Below are 18,789 nucleotides of genomic sequence, written 5' to 3'. Positions count from 1 at the left end.
CTGGAGGTCGATGGTAACCCAGACTACTGTCTGAGGCCTGGAGGTCGATGGTAACCCAGACTACTGTCTGAGGCCTGGAGGTCGTTGGTAACCCAGACTACTGTCTGAGGCCTGGAGGTCGATGGTAACCCAGACTACTGTCTGAGGCCTGGAGGTCGATGGTAACCCAGACTACTGTCTGAGGCCTGGAGGTCGTTGGTAACCCAGACTACTGTCTGAGGCCTGGAGGTCGATGGTAACCCAGACTACTGTCTGAGTCCTGGAGGTCGTTGGTAACCCAGACTACTGTCTGAGGCCTGGAGGTCGATGGTAACCCAGACTACTGTCTGAGGCCTGGAGGTCGTTGGTAACCCAGACTACTGTCTGAGGCCTGGAGGTCGATGGTAACCCAGACTACTGTCTGAGGCCTGGAGGTCGATGGTAACCCAGACTACTGTCTGAGGCCTGGAGGTCGATGGTAACCCAGACTACTGTCTGAGGCCTGGAGGTCGATGGTAACCCAGACTACTGTCTGAGGCCTGGAGGTCGATGGTAACCCAGACTACTGTCTGAGGCCTGGAGGTCGTTGGTAACCCAGACTACTGTCTGAGGCCTGGAGGTCGATGGTAACCCAGACTACTGTCTGAGGCCTGGAGGTCGTTGGTAACCCAGACTACTGTCTGAGGCCTGGAGGTCGATGGTAACCCAGACTACTGTCTGAGGCCTGGAGGTCGTTGGTAACCCAGACTACTGTCTGAGGCCTGGAGGTCGTTGGTAACCCAGACTACTGTCTGAGGCCTGGAGGTCGTTGGTAACCCAGACTACTGTCTGAGGCCTGGAGGTCGATGGTAACCCAGACTACTACACACTCTCCCTACCTACACACTCTCCCCACCTACACACTCTCCCCACCTACACACTCTCCTCACCTACACACTCTCCCCACCTACACACTCTCCCCACCTACACACTCTCCCCACCTACACACTCTCCCCACCTACACACTCTCCCCATCTACACACTCTCCCCACCTACACACTCTCCTCACCTACACACTCTCCCCACCTACACACTCTCCCCACCTACACACTCTCCCCACCTACACACTCTCCCCACCTACACACTCTCCCCACCTACACACTCTCCCCACCTACACACTCTCCCCACCTACACACTCTCCCCCACCTACACACTCTCCCCACCTACACACTCTCCTCACCCACACACTCTCCCCACCTACACACTCTCCTCACCTACACACTCTCCCCACCTACACACTCTCCCCACCTACACACTCTCCCCACCTACACACTCTCCCCACCTACACACTCTCCCCACCTACACACTCTCCCCACCTACACACTCTCCCCACCTACACACTCTCCCCACCTACACACTCTCCCCACCTACACACTCTCGGTTGTCGGGGGGTTCAGGGATGGTTGTCGGGGGGACAGGGGATGGTTGTCGGGGGGTTCAGGGATGGTTGTCAGGGGCTCAGGGATGGTTGTCGAGAGCTCAGAGTTAGTGTGTCGGGGGCTCAGGGATGGTTGTCAGGGGATGGTTGTCAGGGGCTCAGGGGATGGTTGTCGAGAGCTCAGAGTTAGTGTGTCAGGGTGGTGTTGTGGCTGCCTTACCTTGACCTTCTCTTGAAGCTTTCCGAGCCGCACGGTGTCCTCCACAATCCTGCTGATCACCCCCTGCTTGTCGTGCTCTAGGGACGAGGCCTGCGGAGGGAGAGAGGAGACAGGGAGGGTTACGGATCTGGGAGAGGAGTGGAGGAGGAGAGCGAGAGAGGGATGAGGAGGGAGGGAGGGAGAGCGAGAGAGAGAGGGATGAGGAGGGAGGGAGAGCGAGAGAGGGATGAGGAGTGAGCGAGGGAGGGAGGGAGAGCGAGACAGAGGTATGAGAAGGGAGGGATGAGGAGGGAGGGAGAGCGAGAGAGGGATGAGGGAGGGAGAGCGAGTGAGAGAGGGATGAGGAGGGAGGGAGAGCGAGAGAGGGATGAGGAGGGATGGAGAGCGAGAGAAGGATGAGGAGGGATGGAGAGCGAGAGAAGGATGAAGAGGGAGAGAGGGAGGGATGAGGAAGGAGCGAGGGAGGGAGGGAGGGAGGGAGGGAGGGAGGGAGGGAGGGAGAGCGAGCGAGGGAGGGAGGGAGGGAGAGCGAGCGAGCGAGAGAGGGATGAGGAAGGAGAGAGGGATGAGGGAGCGAGAGAGGGATGAGGAGGGAGCGAGAGAGGGATGAGGAGGGAGAGTGAGAGAAGGATGAGGAGGGAGGGAGGAATGACGGGAGGGAGGGATAAGGAAGGAGGGAGTACAAGAGAGGGATAAGGAAGGAGGGAGAGCGAGAGAGGGAGGGATAAGGAAGGAGGGAGAGCGAGAGAGGGAGGGATAAGAAAGGAGGGGGAGCGAGAGAGGGATAAGGAAAGAGGGAGAGAGAGGGAGGCATAAGGAAGGAGGGGGAGCGAGAGAGGGAGAGATAAGGAAGGAGGGGGAGCGAGAGAGGGATAAGGAAAGAGGGAGAGAGAGGGAGGCATAAGGAAGGAGGGGGAGTGAGAGAGGGATAAGGAAGGAGGGAGAGCGAGAGAGGGATAAGGAAAGAGGGAGAGAGAGGGAGGGAGGGATAAGGAAGGAGGGAGAGCGAGAGAGGGATAAGGAAAGAGGGAGAGAGAGGGAGGGAGGGATAAGGAAGGAGGGAGAGCGAGAGAGGGATAAGGAAAGAGGGAGAGAGAGGGAGGGAGAGATAAGGAAGGAGGGGGAGCGAGAGAGGGATAAGGAAGGAGGGGGAGCGAGAGAGGGAGGGATAAGAAAGGAAGGAGGGGGAGCGAGAGAGGGATAAGAGAGGAATGAGGGGAGGGAGAGAGGAATGAGGGGAGGGAAGGAGATAGGTTCATTAACCAGATAACCACATTATGCTAACCAGCTACAGTAACAAGATAACCACATTATGCTAACCAGCTACAGTAACAAGATAACCACATTATGCTAACCAGCTACCCCCAGTCAGTCAGTCAAACACAGTCAGTCAGCCTAACAGCCCCCCCAGTCAGTCAGTCAGTCTAACAGCCCCCCAGTCAGTCAGTCTAACAGCCCCCCAGTCAGTCAGTCTAACAGCCCCCCAGTCAGTCAGTCAGTCTAACAGCCCCCCAGTCAGTCAGTCAGTCTAACAGCCCCCCCAGTCAGTCAGTCTAACAGCCCCCCAGTCAGTCAGTCTAACAGCCCCCCCCTCCAGTCAGTCAGTCTAACAGCCCCCCCCCACCCCAGTCAGTCAGTCTAACAGCCCCCTCCAGTCAGTCAGTCTAACAGCCCCCCACCCCAGTCAGTCAGTCTAACAGCCCCCCAGTCAGTCAGTCTAACAGCCCCCCCCAGTCAGTCAGTCTAACAGCCCCCCAGTCAGTCAGTCAGTCTAACAGCCCCCCCAGTCAGTCAGTCAGTCTAACAGCCCCCCAGTCAGTCAGTCTAACAGCCCCCCCAGTCAGTCAGTCTAACAGCCCCCCCTCCAGTCAGTCAGTCTAACAGCCCCCCACCCCAGTCAGTCAGTCTAACAGCCCCCTCCAGTCAGTCAGTCTAACAGCCCCCCACCCCAGTCAGTCAGTCTAACAGCCCCCCAGTCAGTCAGTCTAACAGCCCCCCCCTCCAGTCAGTCAGTCTAACAGCCCCCCAGTCAGTCAGTCTAACAGCCCCCCTCCAGTCAGTCAGTCTAACAGCCCCCTCCAGTCAGTCAGTCTAACAGCCCCCTCCAGTCAGTCAGTCTAACAGCCCCCCTCCAGTCAGTCAGTCTAACAGCCCCCCAGTCAGTCAGTCTAACAGCCCCCCCCTCCAGTCAGTCAGTCTAACAGCCCCCCAGTCAGTCAGCCCTCCAGTCAGTCAGTCTAACAGCCCCCCCCAGTCAGTCAGTCTAACAGCCCCCCAGTCAGTCAGTCTAACAGCCCCCCCTCCAGTCAGTCAGTCTAACAGCCCCCCAGTCAGTCTAACAGCCCCCCAGTCAGTCAGTCTAACAGCCCCCTCCAGTCAGTCAGTCATTGAGGAGAAAGGTGTCTGACTCACATCGCCTGAGGAGGAATTGATGTAATAAATTCCCTATCTGACTACCTAACGCTCAATAACAACATGGACACATCTGACTACCTAACGCTCAATAACAACATGGACACATCTGACTACCTAACGCTCAATAACAACATGGACACATCTGACTACCTAACGCTCAATAACAACATGGACACATCTGACTACCTAACGCTCAATAACAACATGGACACATCTGACTACCTAAGGCTCAATAACAACATGGACACATCTGACTACCTAACGCTCAATAACAACATGGACACATCTGACTACCTAACGCTCAATAACAACATGGACACATCTGACTACCTAACGCTCAATAACAACATGGACACATCTGACTACCTAACGCTCAATAACAACATGGACACATCTGACTACCTAACGCTCAATAACAACATGGACACATCTGACTACCTAACGCTCAATAACAACATGGACACATCTGACTACCTAACGCTCAATAACAACATGGACACATCTGACTACCTAACGCTCAATAACAACATGGACACAAACAGCTTTTTACAAACAGGAGCTTTTGCATCCAAACACATAACGTTGTTTGAAAGACAGGGAATACTAACTGTGGTAAAGTAATGTACATCACACGTACAAAAGATTCTTGTTCGTGTGGCAGGGTGGCCTAGTGGTTAGAGTGGAGGGGCGGCAGGGTAGCCTAGTGGTTAGAGTGGAGGGGCGGCAGGGTAGCCTAGTGGTTAGAGTGGAGGGGTGGCAGGGTAGCCTAGTGGTTAGAGTGGAGGGACGGCAGGGTAGCCTAGTGGTTAGAGTGTAGAGGAGGCAGGGTAGCCTAGTGGTTAGAGCGTTGAACTAGTAACCAGCAGGTAGCCTAGTGGTTCGAGTGGAGGGACGGCAGGGTAGCCTAGTGGTTAGAGTGTTGGACTAGTAACCGAAAGGTTGCAAGTTCAAATCCCCGCGCTGACAAGGTACAAATCTGTCGTTCTGCCCCTGAACAGGCAGTTAACCCACTGTTCCTAGACCAGTTAACCCACTGTTCCTAGACCAGTTAACCCACTGTTCCCAGACCAGTTAACCCACTGTTCCCAGACCAGTTAACCCACTGTTCCTAGACCAGTTAACCCACTGTTCCTAGACCAGTTAACCCACTATTCCTAGACCAGTTAACCCACTGTTTCTAGACCAGTTAACCCCACTGTTCATAGACCAGTTAACCCCACTGTTCCTAGACCAGTTAACCCCACTGTTCCTAGACCAGTTAACCCACTGTTCCTAGTCCAGTTAACCCACTGTTCCTAGACCAGTTAACCCACTGTTCCTAGACCAGTTAACCCCACTATTCCTAGACCAGTTAACCCCACTGTTCCTAGGCCAGTTAACCCACTGTTCCTAGACCAGTTAACCCACTATTCCTAGACCAGTTAACCCACTGTTCCTAGACCAGTTAACCCACTGTTCCTAGACCAGTTAACCCACTGTTCCTAGACCAGTTAACCCACTGTTCCTAGACCAGTTAACCCACTGTTCCTAGACCAGTTAACCCACTGTTCCTAGACCAGTTAACCCACTGTTCCTAGACCAGTTAACCCACTGTTCCTAGACCAGTTAACCCACTGTTCCTAGACCAGTTAACCCACTGTTCCTAGACCAGTTAACCCACTGTTCCTAGACCAGTTAACCCACTGTTCCTAGACCAGTTAACCCACTGTTCCTAGACCAGTTAACCCACTGTTCCTAGACCAGTTAACCCCACTGTTCCCCAGTTAACCCCACTGTTCCTAGACCAGTTAACCCACTGTTCCTAGACCAGTTAACCCACTGTTCCTAGACCAGTTAACCCACTGTTCCTAGACCAGTTAACCCACTGTTCCTAGACCAGTTAACCCACTGTTCCTAGACCAGTTAACCCCACTGTTCCTAGACCAGTTAACCCCACTATTCCTAGACCAGTTAACCCACTGTTCCTAGACCAGTTAACCCACTGTTCATAGACCAGTTAACCCACTGTTCCTAGACCAGTTAACCCACTGTTCCTAGACCAGTTAACCCACTGTTCCTAGACCAGTTAACCCCACTATTCCACTGTTCCTAGACCAGTTAACCCACTGTTCCTAGACCAGTTAACCCACTGTTCCTAGACCAGTTAACCCACTGTTCCTAGACCAGTTAACCCACTGTTCCTAGACCAGTTAACCCACTGTGTTCCTAGACCAGTTAACTCACTGTTCCTAGACCAGTTAACCCACTGTTCCTAGACCAGTTAACCCACTGTTCCTAGACCAGTTAACCCACTGTTCCTAGACCAGTTAACCCACTGTTCATAGACCAGTTAACCCACTGTTCCTAGACCAGTTAACCCACTGTTCCTAGACCAGTTAACCTACTGTTCCTAGACCAGTTAACCCCACTATTCCTAGACCAGTTAACCCACTGTTCCTAGACCAGTTAACCCACTGTTCCTAGACCAGTTAACCCCACTATTCCACTGTTCCTAGACCAGTTAACCCACTGTTCCTAGACCAGTTAACCCACTGTTCCTAGACCAGTTAACCCACTGTTCCTAGACCAGTTAACCCACTGTTCCTAGACCAGTTAACCCACTGTTCCTAGACCAGTTAACCCACTGTTCCTAGACCAGTTAACCCACTGTTCCTAGACCAGTTAACTCACTGTTCCTAGACCAGTTAACCCACTGTTCCTAGACCAGTTAACCCACTGTTCATAGACCAGTTAACCCACTGTTCCTAGACCAGTTAACCCACTGTTCCTAGACCAGTTAACCCACTGTTCCTAGACCAGTTAACCCACTGTTCCTAGACCAGTTAACCTACTGTTCCTAGACCAGTTAACCCCACTATTCCTAGACCAGTTAACCCACTGTTCCTAGACCAGTTAACCCACTGTTCCTAGACCAGTTAACCCACTGTTCATAGACCAGTTAACCCACTGTTCCTAGACCAGTTAACCCACTGTTCCTAGACCAGTTAACCCACTGTTCCTAGACCAGTTAACCCACTGTTCCTAGACCAGTTAACCCACTGTTCCTAGACCAGTTAACCCACTGTTCCTAGACCAGTTAACTCCACTGTTCCTAGACCAGTTAACCCACTGTTCCTAGACCAGTTAACCCACTGTTCCTAGACCAGTTAACCCACTGTTCCTAGACCAGTTAACCCACTGTTCCTAGACCAGTTAACCCACTATTCCTAGACCAGTTAACCCACTGTTCCTAGACCAGTTAACCCACTGTTCCTAGACCAGTTAGCCCACTGTTCCTAGACCAGTTAACCCACTGTTCCTAGACCAGTTAACCCACTGTTCCTAGACCAGTTAACCCACTGTTCCTAGACCAGTTAACCCACTATTCCTAGACCAGTTAACCCCACTATTCCTAGACCAGTTAACCCCACTATTCCTAGACCAGTTAACCCACTGTTCCTAGACCAGTTAACCCACTGTTCCTAGACCAGTTAACCCACTATTCCTAGACCAGTTAATCCACTGTTCCTAGACCAGTTAACCCACTGTTCCTAGACCAGTTAACCCACTGTTCCTAGACCAGTTAACCCACTGTTCCACTGTTCCTAGACCAGTTAACCCACTGTTCCACTGTTCCTAGACCAGTTAACCCACTATTCCTAGGCCGTCATTGAAAATAAGAATTTGTTCTTAACTGACTAGTTAAATAAAGGTAAAACATTTTTAAATAAATAAAAGAGATTGTAATGTTCGGAGATGAACTGTAACGACGTAGAGACTACTGCCACTGAGACACACTTCCAACAGACATGGTGTCGAGGACATGGACCAATGAACTGTAACGACGTAGAGACTACTGCCACTGAGACACACTTCCAACAGACATGGTGTCGAGGACATGGATCAATGAACTGTAACGACGTAGAGACTACTGCCACTGAGACATGTGTCGAGGACATGGATCAATGAACTGTAACGACGTAGAGACTACTGCCACTGAGACATGTGTCGAGGACATGGATCAATGAACTGTAACGACGTAGAGACTACTGCCACTGAGACATGTGTCGAGGACATGGACCAATGAACTGTAACGACGTAGAGACTACTGCCACTGAGACATGTGTCGAGGACATGGACCAATGAACTGTAACGACGTAGAGACTACTGCCACTGAGACATGAGGACATGGACCAATGAACTGTAACGACGTAGAGACTACTGCCACTGAGACATGTGTCGAGGACATGGATCAATGAACTGTAACGACGTAGAGACTACTGCCACTGAGACATGTGTCGAGGACATGGACCAATGAACTGTAACGACGTAGAGACTACTGCCACTGAGACATGTGTCGAGGACATGGATCAATGAACTGTAACGACGTAGAGACTACTGCCACTGAGACATGTGTCGAGGACATGGATCAATGAACTGTAACGACGTAGAGACTACTGCCACTGAGACATGTGTCGAGGACATGGACCAATGAACTGTAACGACGTAGAGACTACTGCCACTGAGACATGTGTCGAGGACATGGACCAATGAACTGTAACGACGTAGAGACTACTGCCACTGAGACATGTGTCGAGGACATGGACCAATGAACTGTAACGACGTAGAGACTACTGCCACTGAGACATGTGTCGAGGACATGGACCAATGAACTGTAACGACGTAGAGACTACTGCCACTGAGACATGTGTCGAGGACATGGATCAATGAACTGTAACGACGTAGAGACTACTGCCACTGAGACATGTGTCGAGGACATGGACCAATGAACTGTAACGACGTAGAGACTACTGCCACTGAGACATGTGTCGAGGACATGGATCAATGAACTGTAACGACGTAGAGACTACTGCCACTGAGACATGTGTCGAGGACATGGACCAATGAACTGTAACGACGAGAGACTACTGCCACTGAGACATGTGTCGAGGACATGGACCAATGAACTGTAACGACGTAGAGACTACTGCCACTGAGACATGTGACGAGGACATGGACCAATGAACTGTAACGACGTAGAGACTACTGCCACTGAGACATGTGTCGAGGACATGGATCAATGAACTGTAACGACGTAGAGACTACTGCCACTGAGACATGTGTCGAGGACATGGATCAATGAACTGTAACGACGTAGAGACTACTGCCACTGAGACATGTGTCGAGGACATGGATCAATGAACTGTAACGACGTAGAGACTACTGCCACTGAGACATGTGTCGAGGACATGGATCAATGAACTGTAACGACGTAGAGACTACTGCCACTGAGACATGTGTCGAGGACATGGATCAATGACCTGTAACGACGTAGAGACTACTGCCACTGAGACATGTGTCGAGGACATGGATCAATGAACTGTAACGACGTAGAGACTACTGCCACTGAGACATGTGTCGAGGACATGGATCAATGAACTGTAACGACGTAGAGACTACTGCCACTGAGACATGTGACGAGGACATGGATCAATGAACTGTAACGACGTAGAGACTACTGCCACTGAGACATGTGTCGAGGACATGGATCAATGAACTGTAACGACGTAGAGACTACTGCCACTGAGACATGTGTCGAGGACATGGATCAATGAACTGTAACGACGTAGAGACTACTGCCACTGAGACATGTGTCGAGGACATGGATCAATGAACTGTAACGACGTAGAGACTACTGCCACTGAGACATGTGACGAGGACATGGACCAATGAACTGTAACGACGTAGAGACTACTGCCACTGAGACATGTGTCGAGGACATGGACCAATGAACTGTAACGACGTAGAGACTACTGCCACTGAGACATGTGTCGAGGACATGGACCAATGAACTGTAACGACGTAGAGACTACTGCCACTGAGACATGTGTCGAGGACATGGACCAATGAACTGTAACGACGTAGAGACTACTGCCACTGAGACATGTGTCGAGGACATGGACCAATGAACTGTAACGACGTAGAGACTACTGCCACTGAGACATGTGTCGAGGACATGGATCAATGAACTGTAACGACGACTACTGCCACTGAGACATGTGTCGAGGACATGGACCAATGAACTGTAACGACGTAGAGACTACTGCCACTGAGACATGTGTCGAGGACATGGATCAATGAACTGTAACGACGTAGAGACTACTGCCACTGAGACATGTGTCGAGGACATGGACCAATGAACTGTAACGACGTAGAGACTACTGCCACTGAGACATGTGTCGAGGACATGGATCAATGAACTGTAACGACGTAGAGACTACTGCCACTGAGACATGTGTCGAGGACATGGACCAATGAACTGTAACGACGTAGAGACTACTGCCACTGAGACATGTGTCGAGGACATGGATCAATGAACTGTAACGACGTAGAGACTACTGCCACTGAGACATGTGTCGAGGACATGGATCAATGAACTGTAACGACGTAGAGACTACTGCCACTGAGACATGTGTCGAGGACATGGATCAATGAACTGTAACGACGAGAGACTACTGCCACTGAGACATGTGACGAGGACATGGACCAATGAACTGTAACGACGAGAGACTACTGCCACTGAGACATGTGTCGAGGACATGGACCAATGAACTGTAACGACGTAGAGACTACTGCCACTGAGACATGTGTCGAGGACATGGATCAATGAACTGTAACGACGTAGAGACTACTGCCACTGAGACATGTGTCGAGGACATGGATCAATGAACTGTAACGACGTAGAGACTACTGCCACTGAGACATGTGTCGAGGACATGGATCAATGAACTGTAACGACGTAGAGACTACTGCCACTGAGACATGTGTCGAGGACATGGATCAATGAACTGTAACGACGTAGAGACTACTGCCACTGAGACATGTGTCGAGGACATGGATCAATGAACTGTAACGACGTAGAGACTACTGCCACTGAGACATGTGTCGAGGACATGGATCAATGAACTGTAACGACGTAGAGACTACTGCCACTGAGACATGTGTCGAGGACATGGATCAATGAACTGTAACGACGACTACTGCCACTGAGACATGTGACGAGGACATGGACCAATGAACTGTAACGACGTAGAGACTACTGCCACTGAGACATGTGTCGAGGACATGGATCAATGAACTGTAACGACGTAGAGACTACTGCCACTGAGACATGTGTCGAGGACATGGATCAATGAACTGTAACGACGTAGAGACTACTGCCACTGAGACATGTGACGAGGACATGGATCAATGAACTGTAACGACGTAGAGACTACTGCCACTGAGACATGTGACGAGGACATGGATCAATGAACTGTAACGACGTAGAGACTACTGCCACTGAGACATGTGTCGAGGACATGGACCAATGAACTGTAACGACGTAGAGACTACTGCCACTGAGACATGTGTCGAGGACATGGATCAATGAACTGTAACGACGTAGAGACTACTGCCACTGAGACATGTGTCGAGGACATGGACCAATGAACTGTAACGACGTAGAGACTACTGCCACTGAGACATGTGTCGAGGACATGGACCAATGAACTGTAACGACGTAGAGACTACTGCCACTGAGACATGTGACGAGGACATGGATCAATGAACTGTAACGACGTAGAGACTACTGCCACTGAGACATGTGACGAGGACATGGATCAATGAACTGTAACGACGTAGAGACTACTGCCACTGAGACATGTGTCGAGGACATGGATCAATGAACTGTAACGACGTAGAGACTACTGCCACTGAGACATGTGTCGAGGACATGGATCAATGAACTGTAACGACGTAGAGACTACTGCCACTGAGACATGTGTCGAGGACATGGATCAATGAACTGTAACGACGTAGAGACTACTGCCACTGAGACATGTGTCGAGGACATGGACCAATGAACTGTAACGACGACTACTGCCACTGAGACATGTGTCGAGGACATGGATCAATGAACTGTAACGACGTAGAGACTACTGCCACTGAGACATGTGTCGAGGACATGGACCAATGAACTGTAACGACGACTACTGCCACTGAGACATGTGTCGAGGACATGGATCAATGAACTGTAACGACGACTACTGCCACTGAGACATGTGTCGAGGACATGGATCAATGAACTGTAACGACGTAGAGACTACTGCCACTGAGACATGTGTCGAGGACATGGATCAATGAACTGTAACGACGTAGAGACTACTGCCACTGAGACATGTGGAGGACATGGACCAATGAACTGTAACGACGTAGAGACTACTGCCACTGAGACATGTGTCGAGGACATGGACCAATGAACTGTAACGACGTAGAGACTACTGCCACTGAGACATGTGTCGAGGACATGGACCAATGAACTGTAACGACGTAGAGACTACTGCCACTGAGACACACTTCCAACAGACATGTGTCGAGGACATGGATCAATGAACTGTAACGACGACTACTGCCACTGAGACATGTGACGAGGACATGGACCAATGAACTGTAACGACGACTACTGCCACTGAGACATGTGACGAGGACATGGACCAATGAACTGTAACGACGACTACTGCCACTGAGACATGTGACGAGGACATGGACCAATGAACTGTAAACGAGAGACTAGAGGACATGGACCAATGAACTGCGTAGAGACTACTGCCACTGAGACATGTGTCGAGGACATGGACCAATGAACTGTAACGACGTAGAGACTACTGCCACTGAGACATGTGACGAGGACATGGATCAATGAACTGTAACGACGTAGAGACTACTGCCACTGAGACATGTGACGAGGACATGGATCAATGAACTGTAACGACGTAGAGACTACTGCCACTGAGACATGTGTCGAGGACATGGATCAATGAACTGTAACGACGTAGAGACTACTGCCACTGAGACATGTGTCGAGGACATGGATCAATGAACTGTAACGACGAGAGACTACTGCCACTGAGACATGTGTCGAGGACATGGATCAATGAACTGTAACGACGTAGAGACTACTGCCACTGAGACATGTGTCGAGGACATGGACCAATGAACTGTAACGACGACTACTGCCACTGAGACATGTGTCGAGGACATGGATCAATGAACTGTAACGACGACTACTGCCACTGAGACATGTGTCGAGGACATGGATCAATGAACTGTAACGACGTAGAGACTACTGCCACTGAGACATGTGTCGAGGACATGGATCAATGAACTGTAACGACGTAGAGACTACTGCCACTGAGACATGTGGAGGACATGGACCAATGAACTGTAACGACGTAGAGACTACTGCCACTGAGACATGTGTCGAGGACATGGACCAATGAACTGTAACGACGTAGAGACTACTGCCACTGAGACATGTGTCGAGGACATGGACCAATGAACTGTAACGACGTAGAGACTACTGCCACTGAGACACACTTCCAACAGACATGTGTCGAGGACATGGATCAATGAACTGTAACGACGACTACTGCCACTGAGACATGTGACGAGGACATGGACCAATGAACTGTAACGACGACTACTGCCACTGAGACATGTGACGAGGACATGGACCAATGAACTGTAACGACGACTACTGCCACTGAGACATGTGACGAGGACATGGACCAATGAACTGTAACGACGTAGAGACTACTGCCACTGAGACATGTGTCGAGGACATGGATCAATGAACTGTAACGACGTAGAGACTACTGCCACTGAGACATGTGTCGAGGACATGGATCAATGAACTGTAACGACGTAGAGACTACTGCCACTGAGACATGTGTCGAGGACATGGATCAATGAACTGTAACGACGTAGAGACTACTGCCACTGAGACATGTGTCGAGGACATGGACCAACGAACTGTAACGACGTAGAGACTACTGCCACTGAGACATGTGTCGAGGACATGGATCAATGAACTGTAACGACGTAGAGACTACTGCCACTGAGACATGTGTCGAGGACATGGACCAATGAACTGTAACGACGTAGAGACTACTGCCACTGAGACATGTGTCGAGGACATGGACCAATGAACTGTAACGACGTAGAGACTACTGCCACTGAGACATGTGTCGAGGACATGGACCAATGAACTGTAACGACAGAGACTACTGCCACTGAGACATGTGTCGAGGACATGGACCAATGAACTGTAACGACGTAGAGACTACTGCCACTGAGACATGTGTCGAGGACATGGACCAATGAACTGTAACGACGTAGAGACTACTGCCACTGAGACATGTGTCGAGGACATGGACCAATGAACTGTAACGACGTAGAGACTACTGCCACTGAGACATGTGTCGAGGACATGGACCAATGAACTGTAACGACGTAGAGACTACTGCCACTGAGACATGTGTCGAGGACATGGACCAATGAACTGTAACGACGTAGAGACTACTGCCACTGAGACATGTGTCGAGGACATGGACCAATGAACTGTAACGACGTAGAGACTACTGCCACTGAGACATGTGTCGAGGACATGGATCAATGAACTGTAACGACGTAGAGACTACTGCCACTGAGACATGTGACGAGGACATGGATCAATGAACTGTAACGACGTAGAGACTACTGCCACTGAGACAGGTGTCGAGGACATGGACCAATGAACTGTAACGACGTAGAGACTACTGCCACTGAGACATGTGTCGAGGACATGGATCAATGAACTGTAACGACGTAGAGACTACTGCCACTGAGACATGTGTCGAGGACATGGATCAATGAACTGTAACGACGTAGAGACTACTGCCACTGAGACATGTGTCGAGGACATGGACCAATGAACTGTAACGACGTAGAGACTACTGCCACTGAGACATGTGTCGAGGACATGGATCAATGAACTGTAACGACGTAGAGACTACTGCCACTGAGACATGTGTCGAGGACATGGATCAATGAACTGTAACGACGTAGAGACTACTGCCACTGAGACATGTGTCGAGGACATGGATCAATGAACTGTAACGACGACTACTGCCACTGAGACATGTGTCGAGGACATGGATCAATGAACTGTAACGACGTAGAGACTACTGCCACTGAGACATGTGTCGAGGACATGGATCAATGAACTGTAACGACGTAGAGACTACTGCCACTGAGACATGTGTCGAGGACATGGATCAATGAACTGTAACGACGTAGAGACTACTGCCACTGAGACATGTGTCGAGGACATGGATCAATGAACTGTAACGACGTAGAGACTACTGCCACTGAGACATGTGTCGAGGACATGGATCAATGAACTGTAACGACGACTACTGCCACTGAGACATGTGTCGAGGACATGGACCAATGAACTGTAACGACGTAGAGACTACTGCCACTGAGACACACTTCCAACAGACATGTGTCGAGGACATGGATCAATGAACTGTAACGACGTAGAGACTACTGCCACTGAGACATGTGACGAGGACATGGATCAATGAACTGTAACGACGTAGAGACTACTGCCACTGAGACATGTGTCGAGGACATGGACCAATGAACTGTAACGACGTAGAGACTACTGCCACTGAGACATGTGTCGAGGACATGGATCAATGAACTGTAACGACGTAGAGACTACTGCCACTGAGACATGTGTCGAGGACATGGATCAATGAACTGTAACGACGTAGAGACTACTGCCACTGAGACATGTGTCGAGGACATGGACCAATGAACTGTAACGACGTAGAGACTACTGCCACTGAGACATGTGTCGAGGACATGGATCAATGAACTGTAACGACGTAGAGACTACTGCCACTGAGACACACTTCCAACAGACATGTGTCGAGGACATGGATCAATGAACTGTAACGACGTAGAGACTACTGCCACTGAGACATGTGTCGAGGACATGGATCAATGAACTGTAACGACGACTACTGCCACTGAGACATGTGTCGAGGACATGGATCAATGAACTGTAACGACGACTACTGCCACTGAGACATGTGTCGAGGACATGGATCAATGAACTGTAACGACGTAGAGACTACTGCCACTGAGACATGTGTCGAGGACATGGATCAATGAACTGTAACGACGTAGAGACTACTGCCACTGAGACATGTGTCGAGGACATGGATCAATGAACTGTAACGACGTAGAGACTACTGCCACAGAGACATGTGTCGAGGACATGGATCAATGAACTGTAACGACGTAGAGACTACTGCCACTGAGACATGTGTCGAGGACATGGATCAATGAACTGTAACGACGTAGAGACTACTGCCACTGAGACATGTGTCGAGGACATGGATCAATGAACTGTAACGACGTAGAGACTACTGCCACTGAGACATGTGTCGAGGACATGGATCAATGAACTGTAACGACGTAGAGACTACTGCCACTGAGACATGTGTCGAGGACATGGATCAATGAACTGTAACGACGTAGAGACTACTGCCACTGAGACATGTGTCGAGGACATGGATCAATGAACTGTAACGACGTAGAGACTACTGCCACTGAGACATGTGTCGAGGACATGGATCAATGAACTGTAACGACGTAGAGACTACTGCCACTGAGACATGTGACGAGGACATGGATCAATGAACTGTAACGACGTAGAGACTACTGCCACTGAGACATGTGACGAGGACATGGACCAATGAACTGTAACGACGTAGAGACTACTCCCACTGAGACATGTGTCGAGGACATGGATCAATGAACTGTAACGACGTAGAGACTACTGCCACTGAGACATGTGTCGAGGACATGGACCAATGAACTGTAACGACGACTACTGCCACTGAGACACACTTCCAACAGACATGTGTCGAGGACATGGACCAATGAACTGTAACGACGTAGAGACTACTGCCACTGAGACATGTGACGAGGACATGGATCAATGAACTGTAACGACGTAGAGACTACTGCCACTGAGACATGTGTCGAGGACATGGACCAATGAACTGTAACGACGTAGAGACTACTGCCACTGAGACATGTGACGAGGACATGGATCAATGAACTGTAACGACGTAGAGACTACTGCCACTGAGACATGTGACGAGGACATGGATCAATGAACTGTAACGACGTAGAGACTACTGCCACTGAGACATGTGTCGAGGACATGGATCAATGAACTGTAACGACGTAGAGACTACTGCCACTGAGACATGTGTCGAGGACATGGATCAATGAACTGTAACGACGACTACTGCCACTGAGACATGTGTCGAGGACATGGATCAATGAACTGTAACGACGTAGAGACTACTGCCACTGAGACATGTGTCGAGGACATGGATCAATGAACTGTAACGACGTAGAGACTACTGCCACTGAGACATGTGACGAGGACATGGATCAATGAACTGTAACGACGTAGAGACAACTGCCACTGAGACATGTGTCGAGGACATGGATCAATGAACTGTAACGACGTAGAGACTACTGCCACTGAGACACACTTCCAACAGACATGTGTCGAGGACATGGATCAATGAACTGTAACGACGTAGAGACTACTGCCACTGAGACACACTTCCAACAGACATGTGTCGAGGACATGGATCAATGAACTGTAACGACGTAGAGACTACTGCCACTGAGACACACTTCCAACAGACATGTGTCGAGGACATGGATCAATGAACTGTAACGACGTAGAGACTACTGCCACTGAGACACACTTCCAACAGACCCACAACTTAGCCTCCAGAGTCCAGGTTCGGCTGGCAGGAGAGAGCTACCAGCCAACTAGTCTGGACTCCAGAAAAACACTGGACCTGCCACTGAGACACACTTCCAACAGACCGACAACTTAGCCTCCAGAGTCCAGGTTCGGCTGGCAGGAGAGAGCTACCAGCCAACTAGTCTGGACTCCAGAAAAACACTGGACCTGCCACTGAGACACACTTCCAACAGACCGACAACTTAGCCTCCAGAGTCCAGGTTCGGCTGGCAGGAGAGAGCTACCAGCCAACTAGTCTGGACTCCAGAAAAACACTGGACCTGCCACTGAGACACACTTCCAACAGACCGACAACTTAGCCTCCAGAGTCCAGGTTCGGCTGGCAGGGAGAGCTACCAGCCAACTAGTCTGGACTCCAGAAAAACACTGGACCTGCCACTGAGACACACTTCCAACAGACCGACAACTTAGCCTCCAGAGTCCAGGTTCGGCTGGCAGGAGAGAGCTACCAGCCAACTAGTCTGGACTCCAGAAAAACACTGGACCTGCCACTGAGACACACTTCCAACAGACCGACAACTTAGCCTCCAGAGTCCAGGATCGGCTGGCAGGACCAACTAGTCTGGACTCCAGAAAAACACTGGACCTGTCACTGAGACACACTTCCAACAGACCGACAACTTAGCCTCCAGAGTCCAGGTTCGGCTGGCAGGACCAACTAGTCTGGACTCCAGAAAAACACTGGACCTTGAAGCTGTTTATTTCCAGCTGTGGAGATCTGCCGTCTCACAGCTCCCGTGTCGTTCTTCTGGGTCCGGTCATCTGGCCATAGTACCGGGTCCAATCCAAGAGCCAACGCTGTTTAGATACCTCAAAGGCATCTACATTAATTGGATAACATGGTAATAGAGCTCTTTGACCAGTCAGACAGTCTTCAACACCATTTACATTTAAGTCATTTAGCAGACGCTCTTATCCAGAGCGACTTACAAATTGGTGCTTTCACCTTATGACATCCAGTGGAACAGCCACTTTACAATAGTGCATCTAAGTCTTTTAAGGTGGGGGGGGGTGAGAAGGATTACTTTATCCTATCCTAGGTATTCCTTAAAG

General features: G+C 50.2%; 1 pseudogene; it reads right to left on the bottom strand.

Annotated features, from left to right (window-relative positions):
• LOC135565182 (centrosomal protein of 89 kDa-like) overlaps positions 1 to 18,789 on the bottom strand; it is a 210,997-nt pseudogene that overhangs the window by 143,099 nt on the left and 49,109 nt on the right.

This window comes from Oncorhynchus nerka, linkage group LG27, assembly GCF_034236695.1.
Source record: "Oncorhynchus nerka isolate Pitt River linkage group LG27, Oner_Uvic_2.0, whole genome shotgun sequence".
NCBI classification, from domain to species: Eukaryota; Metazoa; Chordata; class Actinopteri; order Salmoniformes; family Salmonidae; genus Oncorhynchus; species Oncorhynchus nerka.
The sequence above is the reverse complement of the archived record's forward strand: the minus strand, read 5'-3'. Positions and strand labels throughout refer to the sequence as shown.